The sequence below is a fragment of the Saccopteryx bilineata genome, chromosome 6 (genome assembly GCF_036850765.1).
Source record: "Saccopteryx bilineata isolate mSacBil1 chromosome 6, mSacBil1_pri_phased_curated, whole genome shotgun sequence".
Taxonomy (NCBI): Eukaryota; Metazoa; Chordata; class Mammalia; order Chiroptera; family Emballonuridae; genus Saccopteryx; species Saccopteryx bilineata.
Genome location: NC_089495.1, coordinates 113,106,090 through 113,126,895, shown reverse-complemented (window position 1 = coordinate 113,126,895; position 20,806 = coordinate 113,106,090).

Sequence of the window (20,806 nt, the reverse complement as noted above, 5' to 3'; positions counted from 1 at the left end):
TTTTATGCAAATTTTATGATTAAAATGTTTTAATATATTCTATTTTGAAATTGTAGACAAATTCTGATGCAATCATATCTTTTAGTGTATTAGTGTATTTACTGCATTATATAAATTATTATATTTTCACAAAGATGATGCCCAAGAAGATATTCTACTTCATTATGTTAAACTGAATGTTGAAAATTTTACAATAAGATGAAAACCTAAAATCTTGAATTGCAAAAAAACTGTAGCTTACAGAGAAAAACTAATGTCAGATTTGAGATCAGCACACTCGAATTAGGTAAAAACAAGTGTTTTTGTGTATTAACAAAAATTTTGTTCCCCAGTGTAATAAAAAAATGTCCTTTCAGTCAATTGCTTCAATCCTTACCAACCATGTTTTCTGAAACCCTAAGTTCTGAGTTTTATTTTTTCTCCTTGCTAATGTAATATTTGGAGATGACAAGAAGCACTGAAATGAAAAGAAAGCACGGAAAGTAGTGGGACAGGATGATCTAATCTATGAACTAGATTGGAATGTTGGTGTTAGCTAATAGATCCTGTTTTGTAATTACACGTTGGCATCAGGATGATTTATACTGACAGTCTGTAAAGTGTGAAAAGAAAGATGGACCCTGGACCTGTTTTCTTCTCCTTTTTGAATTTGGCTCTGTGTTGGAGAAATAAGTTTATAACAAGTTTGTTCATTTATATTTTGCCTAATTGTTGATTGGTGCGGGGCAGTGCCGTGTGTGTGTGTGTGTGTGTGTGTGTGTGTGTGTGTGTGTGTGTGTGTGTGGTGTCTGTGAAAGGCTGCGGGTCCTTGCCCTCAGGGCAGCAGGTTGCACTGCCTCCATGGGGAGGGGCAGTTGTTTGCTACTGTTTGTCTGAGAAGGGTTTTTTCCTCCCAGCCTGTTTTGCTGGAAGGTAGAGAGAGAGAGAGAGAGAGGGAGAGAGAGAGTGCTGAGGGGTTTGGGAGCCCTGAGATTTTGGCCCAGCCTGTTTTGCTGGGGAGTGCTGTTTTGCTGTGGGGGCCTATGAGTCCAGGTGAATCAGAGTGAGAAAGGGAAGTGGTCTTTCCTGCCTGTTTGCTCGTCTGTCATTACGAGACTTTAATAAATGAAATAGCCCACCATTTACTGGCTCCACAGTTCCTTTACCATCTACTCAAATCCAATGTGAGCCTGCCTGGCCATGGCAGCAGCCCCTGGTCTTACACTCTGTTAATAATAAAGTGTATAAAACTTAAGAAAATTACCTCTGACACAGATCATAGAAGGCACAAGTGCATTGGGGCAGGTGTAAATTTCAGGCAATTGAGACTGTATTTGAAACAAACCTGTATTAGACTAGAGCATTTCCTGGAATAGCACACTTGAGATTTGCCATGTTTGATTCTGGGAATCTTAGAGTCACTTTCCTTACAATTGTTTTAAAAAATAACCACACAAGAAATCAATATAGTCATGCAGAACAACTACAGAACAATTTAACATATCCATCATTTGGTCAAAATAGTTTATTTTTAAATCACAAGAACACTTTGCTCTTTTTAGCATTGATCCTACTTTTATTTAAGCTGCCCTGAGACAATTTGACAATACATTTTCTTCAAATACATGATGGAAGTTGACCCATAAACACAAAACTGAACGCCTCTAAATGCAGCTATTTATTCTATTATTTGTCACAGCCCATATACCTGTTTCAGCCTGTGTAACTTGATCCTCTACTTTCACTGAGATCTCTAAACAATTGATCCTCCCTGTTCATTTTACTCATATGTTATATACTACCCTGATCATTTCATTCATTTGCTATAGTCCTTCTTATTTATTTCATTTATTTGTTATATACTTCTCTGTTCATTTCTATTCATTTTACACATCCCTTTTCATTTTATTCATTATACATCTCCCCAGTCATCTTACTTACTTGCTATACACCTCCACCCAGTCCTACTAAGCAGCCTACTGGGAGAGGGCTGGATCAATGGGAAAAAGGGAGCATTAGGACAGAAGTGGCAGGTGCCCGTCCCTTATAACAAAGTCTGATCAAAGGTAGAAAAAGTTGGATCAAACCCAGGCTGGTGTCAATACCCAAAGAACTGGTCTGAATTACAAGAGGGTAATAGTACCCCAATCTTGACTGACATATGTGTCTGGATACCATGTGAAGAAATGAGCAGTAGTTATAACTCCTGAGGGGACTGACAAGAACTAAGTAGGTATGTGAGCTTGTCTAGTTCACCAATAGGAACTGAGTACCACTGCTTGAGTACTCCTCTTCAGAATGGTGGTAGGTGTTTGGGGAAAATGTGGAGATAGCAGAAAGATTGGGTAGGTAGCTGGTTCTGGTTAAAGTGGAAGTCCTGTGGAATAGAAACAATGTATGAAAGCTATAGCTATATGCTTTATTAGGACTCTTTATTCCTAGATATTCATTGGAGGTAGGAGATAAATTAGGAGGTTCCTAATTTGATGCTAGGTTGTACTTCTATTATTCCATAGCTGAGCCTTCAGATGACTAATCTTAGTGTACACTGAATTGCTTCTTGAGGACATGATCTGTGCTTTATTCATCCTCCTGTACATTTCAGGACCTCTCACGCTGCATGAAACGTGGCATTTTATAGGTGACATTTGAATAAATATTTCAGAAGTAAGCTTTGATTTATCAACTTTGTCATGTATTTATTTATTTTTAAGCTGTCACATTTAATTCTTTATTTGAGTTAGAGACCAACTAGTTTTAGATATGGATTTAGATTTTAAAGTACTAACACAGCTATAGATGCCCTTGTGCCTTTCTTTACCTTCCTTCCACTTCCATAATGAGGATTATATTCTACTCATAACCTGGGAATTAACCTCCCAATGACAGCACAAAATGCCATCTTTGCATTTTCCCCCAGTTTTTTTGAGATCTAATTGACATTATACATTGTATATGTTTAAGGTATACAATGTAATGATCCTATATAGGTCTATGTATTGTGAAATAGTTATCACAATAAGGTTAGTTAACACATCCTTATTAATTTTTTCATTTCAATACACTTGTGGACAGAATACTGTGCATTTGGATTCTAGCTGTGTTAGTTAACAGCTGTGAAATTTTGGGTCAGATTCTCTCCTTCTCTGAGCCTTTTTTGCTCACTTATAAATGCGAATAATGTCACTATACCTTAGCATTGTTGTAAGGATGCAAATAGAAAGTATAACATACCTAAGAGTGCTAATGAGTAGGTGCTGAGTCTTTGTTAAATCTCCTCACTCTCTTGATCATTTAAAGCTCCGCTTTAGTGGTTAATTTGCCTCTCCATGCACCTCTCCAAACTACTGTCATAAGCACAAGAGTTAATTCACCAGTAAAAGATTTTAATTCACTAGTAAAAAATAAAAGAATTTAAATAAACTTACACATGGTCATAGGACTGAAGGTCAGTATCCTAGATTTTTCTGATTCATGTGTTCACACGCTCTTTCTACTCTTCTTTTTCTCTCTGTTGCACAAGCAGGGTTCTAGTATGAAGTGTGTTTTATTGTTACAGCATTTAGAAAACTACACCAGACTTTACATTTTTGTATTCTCACAGAATCACGTGCTGAGTACAAAGCAGACATCAACAAATTATCAATTACTGTGTTTAGACTTTACCAATCCATTATCCCATTCCTCAAACAACAGCAGAAATGTGTCTCTCTTGTTGGTAGTGTCTGCACCTTCATCCATATATGCATGTTTGGGCAGCTGAAAAATAGTCCCCTGGAAGACATCCATGTCAAGATCCTGAAACCTGTGAATGTAACCTTAATTGGAAAAAGGGCATTTGCATAATTAAGGCTCTTGAGAGGAGATCATCCTGGTTACCCAGATGGTCCTTAAATCCAAAGACAAGTGTCTTTATAAAATACAGTGGTACCTTAACACAGGAGCACTTTAAATCACGAGCAATTTGAGAGATGAGCAGTCACTCGTGGGATTCTTTGCTTTAAGTCACAAGTGGATATTTGAATCACGAGCTTCCACCACCCTCCACTAGATGGCCTGCAAACGTTCTGAAAGAGAAAGAAACAAACTTCCATGGAAAGGTTTTTGTTGAAATGTCCTCTAAGTGAAAGCGAGGAAAGTGTGGCGAAAAAGCCAAAAGTCAGTGAAGAAAATAATAGTTATTAAGCAAAGTAAAAACATAGCAATTAAGTTTAGCAATAAAGTTACATATCATACATAGTATGTAAGTTAAATTTTGCAATTAAATGTAGCGTTAAGTGTGTAGAGAGTAAGTTATGTTAAGCGATAGCGCACGAAATGAAAACCCCCTCTGCCAGTCTCCTCCCCATCCACCAGCATCTTCGCCTGACCTTGAAGGTAAATACACTTCATAAACCAGTTCATTTCTTTACATTCTCTCTTATTATGTATATATATATGTATATATATATACACACAATATATATATATGTATGTATTTGTTATTTATAAAGTACATTTTCTTATTTAAAAACATATAAAACAAAAAGTTCATGTGGTTTTGGGGGCCAGAACAGAATAGTTGCATTCCCATTAATTTAAATGGGGAAATTAGATTTGACACATGAACAAATTGAGTCACAAGCTCAGCCATGAAACAAATTAAACTCATGTGTCAAAGCAAAAGGAGATTTGAGACAGATATAAGAGGAGAGGACAGAGAAAAGGAGGTGGCAACATGAACACAGAGGCAGATACTGGAATAATAGGGCCTCAAGTCAAGGAATGCCTGGAACTACCAGAAGTGGAAGAGACTAGGAAGGGTACCCTGCACAGCCTTCTAAGCGAGTACTGTACATTCCTATCAATTGCGTCATTTCAGACTTCTGACCTTCAAATTGTGAAAGAATAAATTTCTGTTGTTTGAAGTCACCAAATTTGAGCTAATTTGTTACTGCCGTATCAGGAAACTAATATACCATATATGCATATTTAAATATAATAAGAAATTACATTCTTGTTTGCTTTCCTTCTTCTGTGATTCTCATTCAGACATTACTCCAAACTTTGAAGCAATAATATTAGCTTACTTTCCTACCTTAACTACTAATGCTGTGGCTGCCTCAACAGCTATGTAGCTAGCTCTACTAGTCAATCATGAGTAGAGCAAGGTCAGATGACCTTGACTGAAGTTTGAAGGCTTTAGAAAACTGGGTCTTGGAGACTCAAGGTCATTCTGTCTTTAATCATTTGCTTAGAGAAAGACAGACAGGAGAGGTCAGAATTTCCACTAAATATGGAAAATACTAATTAGGGAAATGAGCAAAGACGATTATCTCATTACCTGGCAAATTGATTTTAGCTCACCAGCACCTTCATGCCACTAAATCTAAAAATCATGCCAGTGGGTAATTTAATACATTCTGTGCAGAAATCTGACAACTGCCACAGGAAGAGTGTGCATCACTTTAAAATTAAAGTCAATTCCTGTAGGATGATATTGAGGTAAAAATTAAAATGATCTTTTGACATCTAGAAGTGAATAAAGTGACCAGGGGTTATTTGCAAGTGATTTGTATTGAATAACTGCAGACCTGAGATAGAAAATGAAATAGATTAATTCTTAAAAACTTGAGATAAGGACTCCAGTTCTGAAGCTAATATGGTACAAGATCTGTATCTTACTAGATAGAAGAATAGCTTTCTGATGAAAACAAACTTGTCCACAGTGATGATTTCTCCAAGAGCCTATATTCTTTGTTAGAAAATGAAAGAGGAAATTATATTGCAAGGTCACAGAACTGATCTTTTTCTGAACAACAACAACAACAACAAATGCAATTAGAAAGACATAGATTTATAGCCAAAAATAAATCTGTTGAAGCTATTGATAGGGACTATTTGAGTGTCAGCTGGTGGGGGACTGACACATGAATGCAAAACTACTCCTGGTTAAAGAGCTGTAGAAGTTGGGTTTGAAGTCAGGGCAGAGTCCATTGGTCACTCAGAGGTAGCAGAGCTCTGTTCCATGTGAAGGGCAAATCAATCAGGACAAGCAGAAAATAGAAGCCAAAATATTCCTTTCATTCCCATTTTGTCATGATCTTATAAATCCTCAATAACAGTAATATCCATCATAAATTTTCTTTGTTCATGGCTATTACTGAGTCAGAGACATTATACAGCTAGCTGTTCCTATGTCTCTTCTGCTCCCCTCTCTCATTTATTTTTATAAGTTTTTGTCATCATTACATTGCTTTGGCGACAAGTGAAAAAGATGAAACATAGAGGGTACTGTCTCTTTCCTCTAATTGTTAATTCTCAGATGTAATTTTCTGGGGAAATACATAAAAGAGAATGTATAATTTTTGGAAACTTGCTACTTCACTATAACATAAGGGATGGTTCTGTTTGTAACATGATAAAAGAATTTAGAGAAAGTCCCAAGGTAGAAAAAGAATATAAAGAAAGTAGGGAGTCTCTTGGAAACAGATACTTACCACTATCACATCTAGGTTATCTGGGACTCTCTGATCAGGTTTTTTCATACTAGATGTGTGTTTATTTTTGTGTAATAAATTACTCAAAGTTTAGTGGCTTAAGATAATAAGCATTTATCATATCAGAGTTTCTGTGGGTCAGAAATTAGGAAGTGTCTTAGCTAGATGATTCTGTCTCAGGGACACATCATAAAACTGCAATGACACTATGGTTTGGGGCCATAGTGATCTCAAGGCTTTACTGTAAGAGGATCTACTCCTAAACTCATTAACATAATTGCTGGTTACTGGCAGACTGGGCACAAAGCAGTGAGCATATCCAGGTTTGTCTTCATTAGTAGAAGAAAAGTTGCTGAGTCCATGCATAACTTCCATTCTTGGCACCATGGTCACTTTGTTCATGAGTTCACTGAGCAAAAATAAAGGTAGTTAGGAAAGCAGTTGACCACTGCCTATGAACTTGCCAACCAAGCTGCCTGAATATTAACAGCTTTCCTCTCCCTGAGATCATTTATATGGAACATGATGTCTTTGTGCACATTCAAAACTGTCCAAATACCTCTTTTCAAAACCTAGTCACCAATAGTATGACAGAGACAGAGAGAGTCAGAGAGAGGGACAGATAGGGACAGACAGGTAGGAAGGGAGAGAGATGAAAAGCATCAATTCTTTGTTGTGACACCTTAGTTGTTCATTGATTGCTTTCTCATATGTGCCCTGACCAGGGGCTACAGCAGACCTAGTGAACCCTTGCTCAAGGCAGAGACCTTGAGCTCAAGCTGCTGAGCCTTGCTCAAACCAGATGAATGCATACTCAAGCTGGCGACCTCAGGGTCTTGAACATGGGTCTTCTGCATCCCAGTCCAATGCTCTATCCACTGTACCACTGCCTGGTCAGGCCCTAGTTACCAATTTTATAATTTTGTTTTTTCCACATCCCTGATCATCCTGTCAAACCATTAGCCACAGCTCATGAATTGGTATAGACATACATCTTTGAGTACTTCTCATATCATTATACTCAAGTCATTTCATCATATTTGATTGTTTGTCTCCTCTCATGCAAATTATTACACTGTTAAGAAACAGCCATGGCAAATCACACAAGATCATATTTAGGAACATAAAACAGACATAATGTTTTCATAAAAGGGCTTTATTGTTTCCACACAGAAAATAATCTGAAAGTAGGCTCGGTCCTCATGGGAAACCTCATGGACCAAGGGTGCTTCTAGCCTTACTCTACCACCCTAAGGGTATTGTATTTCCACTCTTGACTATAAGAAGATGGAAAAATTCTACTAACATTTTGGACAAATACAGCTTTGTGTCTCCATTTTAGCAGAAATAAGGAAAGAACAAGAGTAGTAGGTTTATGTCAAGTAACTCTTATTCTTTTTATCAGGAAAACAAGAGTTTCCCTACTCTGCTCTAATCTCATTGTTAAGGACTGGGTTCCATAGTCATTCCATGGGAGGTGCATTTTTTCCTCCACTGGTCTACTCCTCCACCCCTAAAACAATTGTGATGTTCTATGTAAGCAGAAAAGATGAATGAATATTGGAAGTTTCTACTGCCTATAATATTTTTCTTTTCCAGGATTAGTGTGTGTTGAAGTTGGTGCATAGAAATGAGTAGACTGAGAATCTGAGAGAAAGAACAGGAAAAAGAATGAGGGAACTGTCAAGGAGAGAAATTGAATGCTAGAGGAATGGATTCCCTTTATTTTTAGTAAATTTAGTTGATCTTCACCACATATAAGGGCTCATACTGTCTCTAAAAGAGAAGACCTAACAGATAAAGATTTCTTAAACTTCATGCCACTTCTCCTGCCTTCCCTCTTTGAAAGGAGAACGTTTTGTTCATCCATTATTTCTTGATGAATCTTAGGAGAATTTGCTTTGGTTCATGATAGCTTTTTGGTGGTACTGTGTTTTCTCTGTTAAATAGAAAGTAAGCCAAAGTAGCTTCTTTGGGTTTGGACTTCCACTTCCCCATTTCTCTGGAGACATTGGCTCTATGCTTGCTGTCCAAAGCAAAAGAATGACTGTAGGGTGATGGCTTTAGGCTGAGTTGTTAGGAAAGGCAGAGTTTATTAGACCAGTGAGGCAGATACTTTCAGGTAGGTGAGACTTGGGAAGATACCAGGTTATACCACATAGGAAAATTTCTACTTGGCCTTGGCAAGGATGTTTTGCTGAGGACCTTGTCCTTTAACTCATTTCAGTAATACTGACTACTCAGGCCCCATGTAAATGCCCTAGATTCCTGGGGAATAGCCTTCAAACAGTGTGGCCTTCTGTGAAAAAGCCTTCTGTTCCATGTTCATGACCATATTTAATGAACAAGCTAGTGACAGCACTGACTATTAGTCAAATGGCAGATTTTCCTGGCAATAAATTATTGTTGTGCCATCCATTTTCCAACACAGTACTAAAATAAAACAATAATTACTTAAAAAGGTGGTTAGCACATTTGTTATATGTGTCTCATATACATTATAAATAATTGCACATATATGTACTAATAAATTGATAGCACAAAACTATAGAAGTTACGGTTCAATGAAAAGTTCTGGTTCTAAACTAATAATGAATACAGTAAGATAAAGTTGGTATCGCAGCTCATAAACAATGTAGAAAAGACTTTTTCCTTTTTTTGCTAAGATAATATTTATTCCTAAGAGAACTATTAACAATCTCAATGGAAAACTATTCAAATTATCAGACTTTCTTGTTCCTGAATTAGTAGGTGTTAGTAATTTAAGTCAGGCTTTTGATTTCTAGGCTGTCTCCATGGTAACCTAGTTGAAAGTCTTTATGGCTGCTAAGTGTGGAGAACATGTCCCATAGCCACGCTGACTTATGGACAACTGCCAGCAGCTATTTATTTTTTATTTCTAACAAGTCACAGGATATCTCATTATAGCCACTTATTTCCTCAATCTTTGCCTTGAAGATTTAGACCAGGGGTCAGGAACCTATATGGCTCACGAGCCAGATGTAGCTCTTTTGATGGCTGCATCTGGCTCACAGACAAATCTTTAATAAAAAAATAATAACGTTAAAAATATAAAACATTCTCATGTATTACAATCCATTCATTTCCTACCGCTCATGTACATGGTTGCAGGTGGCTGGAGCCAATCACAGCTGTCCTCCAGGACAATACCAAATTTTTATTGGATAATGCATAATGTACATGGGTCATTGTGAGGTCAGGAAGTAAACTTCCCTCCTTTTAATCAAGTAGTCAGCTAGCTAATTGCAGAAACCCTTTTGACAAAGAAGATGGCTAAAAGAAAAAAAGATGAGGAGTATCGTACTTTTCAGCAAGAATGAACAGAGGAATTTGCCTTTGTGGCGAGAGCAGGTTTTGCATTGTGTCTAACATGCAATGATAAAATTGCATTGATTAAACAGTCAAATATAAAGTGGCACTTCAACACATGCCATACTACATTTGCATCGAAATATCCAGCGGGGGAAAACAGGAAGAAAGCATGTCAAGAGCTACTGTGCAGAGTGCAAGCTAGTCAGCAGCAACTCCATGTTTGGACCCAACAAGGTGACTGAAATATGGCTAGCTTTGCTGGTACTTTAGTAATTGTGAGAAATGGAAAGCCATTCACAGATGGGGAGTATGCCAAAACATTCATGCTTGATGTTGCCAATGAACTTTTTGACGACTTTTCGGATAAAGACAAGATAATCAAATGGATAAAAGATATGCCTCTGTTGGCAAGAACTGTTCACGATTGTACCATCATGATGGCAAATCAAACTGAGGCTTCACAAGTGAAGGACATAAATGTAGCACCATTCTTTTCTCTTGCTTTGGATGAGTCAACAGACGTAAGCCATTTATCCCAGTTCAGCATGATTGCAAGGTATGTTGTCGGTGACACGCTATGTGAGGAAAGTGTTGCTGTTTTGCCTATGAAAGAGACAACAAGGGTGGGGGCATTTATTCGTCTTTCACTGAGTTCACTAAAGAAAAAAAATCTATCGATGGATAAACTTATCTCGAAGTGTACTTAAAGTGCTCCATGCATGGTTAGGAAAAACAGAGGATTCGTAGAACTTCTTCATGAACATGAAAAGAGACCCATTCTAAGTTTTCACTGCATCCTACAACAGGAGGCGCTTTTTGCTCAGATGTGTGGCAAGCAGCTTGGTGAGGTGATGTCACTGGTCATTCAGGTGGTCAACTTTATTGTTGCCCGAGCGTTAAATGATCGCCAGTTTAAAACACTGGTGGATGAAGTTGGGAATAATTATCCTGGTCTGCTTCTGCATAGCAATGTGCATTGGTTGTCAAGAGGGAAGGTGCTCAGCCATTTCACGGCTTGTCTGAGCGAAATCTGGACTTTTCTTGAAATGAAAAACGTCGAGCATCCTGAGGTAGCTAACACTGAGTGGCTCCTGAAGTTCTACTATCTTGTGGACATGACTGAACATCTGAACCAGCTCAATGTGAAAATGCAAGGCATTGGAAATACAGTCTTATCCCTTCAACAAGCAGTGTTTGCATTTGAAAACAAGTTGGAACTCTTTTTTGCTGACATTGAAACAGGTCGTTTACTACATTTTGAAAAACTGGGAAAGTTTAAAGATGCATGCACAGCAAGTGACCCTGCTCAACATCTTGATCTCCAGCAGCTAGCGGGCTTCACATCTAATCTCCTGCAGTCATTCAAAGTGCACTTTGGAGAATTTCGTGAGCGCACTTGTCTTTTTAAGTTCATCACCCCTCCACACGAGTGTGCAGTGGACAGCGCCTACCTGAGTTACATCCCTGGTATCTCCATCAGAGATTTTGAGCTACAAGCTGCTGACCTGAGGCCTCAGACATGTGGGTGAATAAGTTCAAGTCACTGAATGAAGATTTGGAAAGACTTGCATGACAGCAAGCAGAGTTGGCGCGCAAACACAAGTGGGAGAAATGAAAAAACTTCAACCTACGGACCAGCTGATTTTCAAAACTTGGAACGCGCTTCCCATCACATACCACACACTGCAGCGTGTGAGTATTGCTGTACTGACAATGTTTGGCTCTACGTATGCATGTGAGCAATCTTTCTCACATCTAAAGAATGTTAAGACCAACCTATGATCACATTTAATGGATGGAAGTCTCAATGCCTGCATGAAACTTAACCTTACCACGTATCAACCAGACTACAAAGGCATCAGCAAAACCATGCAGCACCAGAAATCACATTAATGGTAAGAAGTACTTTATTCATCATTGGTTAGCAACAGCATAACAATGTTATTAAAAAGAATTCAGAGACTTATTGTACTTTAAAAGTGTTGGTCTTACATAAAATTCACACATTTACTTGTATTTAGTGTTAAACATATTGTATGGCTCTCATGGAATTACATTTTAAAATATGTGGCATTCATGGCTCTCTCAGCCAAAAATGTTCCCGACTCCTGATATAGACCCTTAAATTTCATAGTTGGGAACTCTGCTGATCTCCACCTGACATGACACTACCTATTCTCTTTGAGCCCAAGTTCTCTATTCTGGTTTGTCATACAGTGTCTCAATTCCTTGATTCTCTGGGAAAGTCAAATTTCTCAAAGGCCGAAGGGCTTGTGGCTGCCAATCTGGTCATTGTGACTCTGATGTGCCTCTATGATTCATGCTTTGTCATGACCTTGTGATTTTCTATCTTCTCCAAGCCAGGAATAAACTTTTTCAGCTGATCTGTCACTATACTTGAATAAGGTTTCCATCATGTTCATGACTCATATCTGAATAATAAGAACATGAAGTCAAAAAAGAGGGAAGGAGATTTAAAGCACTCAGCTCTTCATTGCCTGCCATTCCATTCTCTGGAAGTTCATTATACAGGGGTGCCAAATCCCTAGGTAAAATGTCAGGTTTTATTGAAAACTACTAAAAAATTTTACTAAAAACTTTGAATAGAAACCCAAGGGAACAGAAGACAGTGAATATAAAAGAACAATTAGTTGACAATACATATTTTCTATTTACTTTATTATTTATCTCTTTCTTGCAACTGTCAGATCATAATTGTGTATTAATTCATTTAAAAATACTGGCAAGAGTTAGTAGAAATTTATTTTCCAGTTTTTCTCCCACTGTGGTCTCATGGAGGAACTGTTTTACATGACTTAAAGAAATATAGCCCACAGGAGTCTTCAGAGTCAGGAGCTCCAGGTTAGCTGACTAAGGAAGGAAGAAAAAAGAAACCTCCTCATTAAAATACCTCATTTGCATACTGTATCTTCTCATAATTTTCTTTCTTTTTTTCCCATAAAAATTCTTTTTCTTTATTTTAAATTTGTAAATTCTTTTCAGATCTTTAATTCTCTTCAGATGAGCTGCAACCCTGGGTTCCTTGGTTTGTCCAGCTGTGGCAGAGATAACTAGCTGTCCACCACACATTTTCATACTGGACAGCTGCTGAGCCAGAGACAACACTTTCAGATCCCCTGAATTAGAGTAGATCATGTGACTAGTTTTCACTAACAGAACATGAGCTAGAGTTATGCTTCTCTCCTGAGCTGGAGTTTTAAGCAATGATTGTGCAATCTTTGTTTTTTCTTCTTAGAACCTTTGGCTAAATTCAAAGGTCTCCAATGCTGAAAAGGTTGGTAAAACCCAGGGTAGAAGGTGCCTATGCTAGATTAACATATGACCACAGTGCCATAATCTTCTCTTGCATTAAGGCACTAGAATTTTAGAGTTTATTTGTTATATAAGTTAGTGATAAGCTATCTGGAACATGGTCTCTAATTCCAGATTTTATTGATTCTGTTTGAGTTGGCTGCTTCGTGTCTTCCTATGCTTCTAATGGAATGGATAAGATTGGAAGTAAAGAAAAGAATGGAGAGAGAATAAATTCTGCTTCAAGGATATTAATCTGAATTCTCTATGAGAATTTCAAGTGAAGGTGTCAAGTAGGAATTTAAACATTTGCCTCTGGATTTCAGAGAAGATAGAAATTTTAGAGTCAATAGAATAACACAGTTAATTCCAAAATAATTGTTGAAATCATCTAGGGAAAGAAAGTAGAGAATGGAGAAGTAAACTAAGATTGAGCTTTAAGTTTCCTCAACATTTAGAGAAGTAAGCTTAAGACTGAGCTTTAAGTTTTCTCAACATTTTGAGGTTAGGTAGAGAAGATGTTTTAGAAAGAGAGAGAAAATAGAAGGAAAACCTGGGGAGCCTGAGGTGAAAGAAGCCTAGAGAGAAGAGTGTTTCAAGAAGGAAAGAGTAGCCACCATTTTGAATGCTTACTAAGTGGTGGAGTAACTATGGCAGCGTTAGTGACCTTGACAAGAGACATTTCATGAGATTGGTGATGGGAGGCCAAAGTAGAGTGTGTGAGGGTAGAACTAGAAGTGAGGAAGTGGAAACTGTCTGGTGTAAAAGATACTTTCAAGAAATTACATAGGAAGAGGATCAAGGACATAAGGTAGAGTGGGAGGGGATGTGGGATGTGCGGTCAAGTAAGGTTTTCTAAAAATGGAAAGCACTATTAATATATGTTATTAGGAAGGATTCAGTGGAAAGGAAGAGAAATAATACAGGATCACTCAACCATGACAATGTCCAACTGTTGAACATGAACCAGATACCAGTGCTGTTTATTTTTACTTTGATTTATCTAACCTAAAGTAACCTATAGCTCTGCCAGCCTGCTATAGACTGTAAAATATGTATGACTTCTTATATATACTTGCCCTGCACTGTGTAGTATGGCAGACGTACCAATGTTTGGGGTTGGAAAGACTGGGGTTGAGTCTTTTTCTATTTACTTTCTTACCCTTCTCTAGGCACATCTCTTTTCATGTCCATCTCACTTTCTATTCCTCTTTTCCCAACTAGTCTGTTGCACCTGAATTTCATGTACATTGCCCTCATAAATACTTGACCTTTGTAGGTGTTATTCCCCTGGTCAGCTATGCCCATTTCCTCTTCTACCTCTTTAAGAATGGCAAACTTCTACTCATCAAGCTCAAGTATGTTTTATATAATACTCCCTTGGTCTCCATAGTTACATGCTCATACAGTGTGCTCCCATAGAACCAGAGCATTCTTCTATAGTAGTACTTATCACACTGAAGGACAATTGTCCTAACTACTCTCTGATAGACCTTGAATATCTTGACAGTAGAGATCATGCTCCATTTATATTTAGATCCCAAGTGACTTCCCCTGTGTCAATCTCAATATCGGTAGACATTAAAAAAATGTTTAATACATAAATATGTGACTGAAATAGGTGACAGATTTGCCGTTGTTTTATGAAGTCAGTTGTTATTAATAATCTTTATTTACCTAGTGTCTAATGCTATCTTTTTGCTTATATAGGTGCTCAAATCTACCTTGCATTAGATTAAATATTACACTATTATGCTAAAGAATAAAGAAATGTCCATTCTACTGCTAGAAAGTTAATAAAACATAGTAATAGATGTAATGACTTGAGAAACTAAGAAATAGGAAAGGAGCTGAAATTGGGCAGAACAAATACAATTTAAGATTAAATTACTTGGAAAAATAAGCTTTATATTTTAAAGAAAGAAAGAGGCATTATACTGTATATTTCCAGTGGTGAGAAGGTTATTTCTCATTGAATTAAAATTAATATATGCTACACTGTTAGGAGTGATCTTCTTAAATTGTTGATAAGAATACTTTTTTGGTTTAGCTTTTATTGAAATGAAACTGCTATTTTAATCACCCTTGGAGGTGTAGCGGAAATGGGAAGGGTATTATGTCTCATTTTCAGGGTAATTTACCTTAATAAATATGTCACCTTTTAGTGAGACTATTTGTGAATTACCTGTAGGCAACTTGAAAAGCCAAACTTATAATTTAAAGTCATAAGCAGTCATTTGTTTTATAAAATCAGTCACCTTGCAAGCTCTGTGATTAAAAGTTATCCTTAGAGAATTGTTGGGATCTCTCAGTTGCCTCATAATTGGCACTAAAAAAAAGTCCTTTCATTTTAGAGGATAAAAGTGACAACAACATATTGAATGGGGGATAAAATTACATTCTATAAGTTGTCTAGAGCAATTGGAGGAAATTAAGTTATTTTGAGAAATTATCAGCCTGACTAGGTGTAGCTTAAAACTCAAAACTATAAAAGGAATATTAATCCCAGAGGAGAATTATTTTCTGTTGCTGCCCATATTTAAAAATAAACTTTCACTAATATGAGCAAGAGTTTTTCTAAGGAAAGTGATGGCAAATGATGACCAAAAACAGTTAACTTCAGATCATCAAAATGTTTGTTATGCCATTATTAAACTCATTGAATGGTCAAAAAAAGCAGGAGTGAATGAAAAATTCTGTATGCCTAACATTAAAATGTAAAGACTAGATTTGTAACTCTAGAATCATTTCACATGTCACCTCATATTTATAAAGCACACTTTGTCACAGAATTGAAATACAGAATACTATGAATCTATTCAAAAGATTAAGAAGTGGTCATAGAGAGTTAACACATGGAGTCAGCCATTGTAGGGATCAAAGCAGCAAACCCTGGGAGCTTGTCAGAAATGCAGAATCTGAAACCTCAGTGAATTCATATACACAATTAGAGTTTGAGAAGTACTGTTCTAGGCTGTTCACTCCTGCCTTCACTTTTCCATCTAGAGGCTGAATGAAGTGGCGTTAGTCACTAGGTTCTATTCCTGACCTTGAAGAGAACCGGAAGTGCAGGTGACCCACCAACTTTGTAGCCTGTAAAACATGATATACATGCAAAACTGTTGTTATTTCATACAATGCCATGTCAGAGAAATGACATTTTCCTTTGGAGTGTCATGTTGTGATGGCAAGGGTCATTTGCCATCAGTTCTGGGCACCAGGGAGAGAGAGAGCATTAACTCAGGGCAGAGCAGCTTCAATGATCCAGAAGAGTCAGACCCAGTTAGAAGCAAAGATGAAGGAACCAGAGGCAGATCAGGGCAGCCTGAGCGTTTGAAGCATGTAAAATTCTAGGAGGCAAAGAGAGCAGAGTCAATGTGATATAAGGAAGATTTAAGCATAAGATGAAAATGGAAAACTTAAGTCAGGATTTTTTAGAAGGGTAATGACATGGGGATGAAGAAGACACTCATGGGATGTCTAAAGTTTCCATCAGATCAATCCCCTCTGCTCTTGGAGTGTGATGAAGGGGGAAGAAATGTGGCATAATGATTCACCATTTTTTTTTTGCACCTCTTTTTTCAGGGCATACTAATGATGACACACTCATCTCGCTTTTCTTTTTAGAGAATTCTCATGAGCCTATCCCAGTGCTTCCTACCCAGCTTAACTGGCTACCATGACATTTGCATGCTTTCACTGTACCACAATCTTTTCTCAATAAATACTAGCCCAAGAGCTTCCAGTCTTCTCTGTCTCACTTCACCGTCTAACTCTCTCTCTCTAAAGTATGTCCCAGAAGCTCTCAGGTGTCATCCATTGCTGACTAACAGCTGTTCAGTTAAGCCATTCTTTTTCGGTCTTACTTACATTTTCATTTTTTACAAGAACTGCAGACATGCAGAGAAACCAGAAATGATTGAAAATCTGGCACTCCAAATGGAATAAAAAAATATAAGAATCTGAATAAATCAGTGATCATGTAATTAGCCTTTGTACAATTTGGAGGCCATTCTGTCACTTGTCATCTCTGCTGGGGCCTCTGAATGATGCCATTCTTCAGGGGTTATTGTTGCCTGCTTAGATTGAACTTGTTTCTCATGCTCCCTACCTTCTCATAATCTCAAAAGAATTGACTTTAAATTTAGTTGTTTGATTTTCCCTGTAGCCATGCTTTTTGAGGGGTCTCAGACCTTTTCATCATGAAGATGGGGTTGGAGTTTGGAGTCATTAGCTAAGCACCTTTAGGAAAGTCATTTAACCTTCCTGACAGTCTGTTGTCCTCCAAAATCTGTTCCTTCCTTCCTCCGGGGCACATGGCTGCCTAGCTGGAGACCATTTCTCAGCCTCCTTTACAGATATTGTCTCATGACTAAGTTCTCACTGATGGAATATAAAGAGAGATGATGTGTGAGAAAACTATTTACCTGGACTCTTTTCTTTTCCTTCCTTCTTTTTTGGACTGGATCCTGGACATGGGGGTGACTCAGCTTCTATAGTGAAAATGAGGACAACATCACGAAGAAATGGCAGACCAACAAGGTGGTGTATACTGGGTCTCAAGATGACTTCACAACATATAGTTGCTGTGCTAGCATGGGCCTCCAAGCTTCATTCTATAAAGTGTGAGAGGAACAAATATCCATCTTGTATAAACCATGGTATTTTTTTTTGTCTCTTTGTTATAGCAGCTTAGTCATAACCTTAACTAATACAACTTCTATAACTTTATTTGTAAAATAGAGAAAATCATATGTTCTTTACACAAATGTGAGGGTTAAGTTACATGAGTATATAAGTGTTTTATAAATTGAAAGTATTGTTATAACATTAGCATAATTGTTTCTGCCAGTCCTCACATTTGTGAGACCACCAGTGGGATACAACAGAGGAAGGGGTACAAAATGGGTGCCAATAGTAATGTCTCTGGAGGAGCAGGAAGCATTTCTGCTGGTAAATAATAGAAAAGGATGAATAGAGAAGCATAATGTCCAAATATACAGGCTCTATATTCAGACTGCGTGAATTTCAATCTATATCCTGCCACTTAGTACCTTAGACGAGTAACTTAACCTCTCTGTTCTTCAGTTTTCACAGAAAAATGAGGATAATAATGGTATTAACTTTGTTGGGTTGTGGTAAAAATTAAATGTGCGCTGTGAAGATTTATGCCAGTATGACACTAGGAACAAGTGCACCCTTGTTCTGCAACATGAGTATACTCAACAAATAAATAAATTTGCATTACTTGTGTGTTTAGAGGAAAGAACAAGTGGAAATGGAAAGATGGGCCACATGAACGGGTAAGCAGCCCCTCCATCTCAGGGTTCACTGTTATCGCATTCTACTTCGGCATCCTTGTGGAGACTTACTAACATCACTCTGAGTCCAAATAAAATTTCTTCTTAACTCCTATTACCATACTTCACTGGATCTTAGATGTATATTTATTTTAAATTTTAAAAATTGTGGTGCATTTTAAAGTTGATGGTGCTTTACAATTGCCATGGGCAAAACAGGAGTTGTGATTTAGATGTCATTGCCTGAATGAACAAACTGGGTCATAGCTATTCATACTATTGTTACTACAACTGAGTTATATGTATTGTTGGCTTAATTGTTATCTAAAATATTAATTAAGATTACATTAATATTACATTACTCTTATAGTAGTGTAATATCATAGCAAGAATCAAGAGTATTATGAGATCTAAGAAAGGAAGATTCCCCTCACAAGCAGATGAAGCAGTGTTATGTGAGATAAGGATTGCTGGCCCCATACCAAGATATGTAACTGAAGATAGAGAAACTGCCAAACACAAAAAGAAAATGTAAAGCCATAAGACGTTGTATGAGGAGAACTATGATTCAACCATTAAACCACTTATCAATTTATCAAAAACTTCTTGCTATCTTTGAATAGTAGCAGATTAATTTTCAGCAATAAATATGTGATTCAGTTGAAGGAAAATGTATAAAATTAAACCAAATGGGAAATGCTGATGAAACCTCTGCAGTTTTGACATGTTTAGAAATTTATGCTAAATGGGCAAAGGACCTGAATAGACACTTCTCCAAAGAGGACATACAGATGGCCAAAAGACATATGAAAAGGTGCTTAACATTACCAATCATCAGAGAGGTGCAATTAAAACCACAATGAAATATCAACTCACATTTGTCCGAATGGCTTATCAATAAATCAATAAACAACAAGTGCTGACAAGGATGTGGACAAAAGGGAACCCTCCTGCACTGCTGGTGGGAATGCAGACTGGTGCAGCCACTGTGGATGCAGTTTCCTAAAAAATTAAAAATGGAACTGCCTTTTGGCCCAGTGATCTCCCTTCTGAAAATATATCTTAAGACTCCTGATACACTAATTTAAAAGCTTATATGGACCCCTATGTTCATTGCAGCATTATTTATAATAGCCAACATCTGGAAACAGCCCAAGTGCCCATCAGTGAATGAGTGGATAAAAAAAGCTTTGATATATTTACACAATGGAATACTACATGGCTGTAAAAAAGAAAGAAATCTTACTTTTTGCAACAGCATGGTTGGACCTGGAGATTATTATGCTAAGTGAATTAAACCAGTTGGAGAAAGATATCATATGATCTCATATATTGAATCTAATGAACAAAATAAACTGAAGAACAAAATAGAAACAGAGCATATATACATGGAACAGATTAACAGCTGTGAGAGGGGAGAGGGATAAGGTCTGGATGAAAGAAAGTAAAGGGATTAATCAAAAACACATACATAGAATTCGAAGACGACAATGGAATAGGTAGACATTCCAAATGTCACTCCCCAGGACCAAATTGGATTACAACTTAATTTAAAAATAAACATCTTAAAAGACAAACTTTGGACTCAATGGAGAGGTGTTTATAATGAAGGATCACAGAAGAAGCCACACTGAGACCGGTAGGAAGACGCAGAATGGGCTGCCCTGCTCCCAGAAGTGAGCAGTGGCTGAGAGGGTCTAGAGGGACTCTCACCAAGGGGAGAGTAACCTTGACAGGTGTGGGTGCTCAGCCCCAAGCTTGGAGCTCCAGTATAGAGCCCCAGAGCATAGAAAAGGCACCCACACAGCAGGAGGTAAAAAGAGTTAAATTTCTATCTGCAAGAAAGAGACGGAGCTTTCAGAGATGCAGGCTCTGTCTTAAAGGGCCCATGCAGAAAATCTTATTCACAGCCACTTTCCTGGGGCTCTGGTGAGGGAGAGCTGAGAGGACGAGAGTTGCATGAGGACAGTGTAAAGTTAGAAGTCCAGGGAGAGACACTGTGGGGGATGACCACTGGAGCACCTGTGCTGAGCCATTTTCCAATACAGCACTAGCCATCTTTCATGGGTGGAGCAGTCCTCTCTGAGTGGCATCAGCCTGTGGAAAAGCAACTGCTCTTCCCTTGGAAGTCTCTTCTACCCAAGTCATGGATACTGGGTCACTTTCAGAAGCCAGGAAGCAGGGGCACATCAGTGATGCAGTTTTCTGGTGTGGAGGCCAGAGCTTTCTCTCACATGCTCCTGAGTCTAAGACTGTGCTTCTGACTCACAGGAGACTCAGCAGAAACTGCCCAGAGTGCAGGCAGACCACACCTCTGGGTCGCAGAGACCACACCCATTGAACTCTTACAGCAACACCCTACTGAGGTCTGTGAAAAAAGTCTGGACAGACTGACACCTGGGC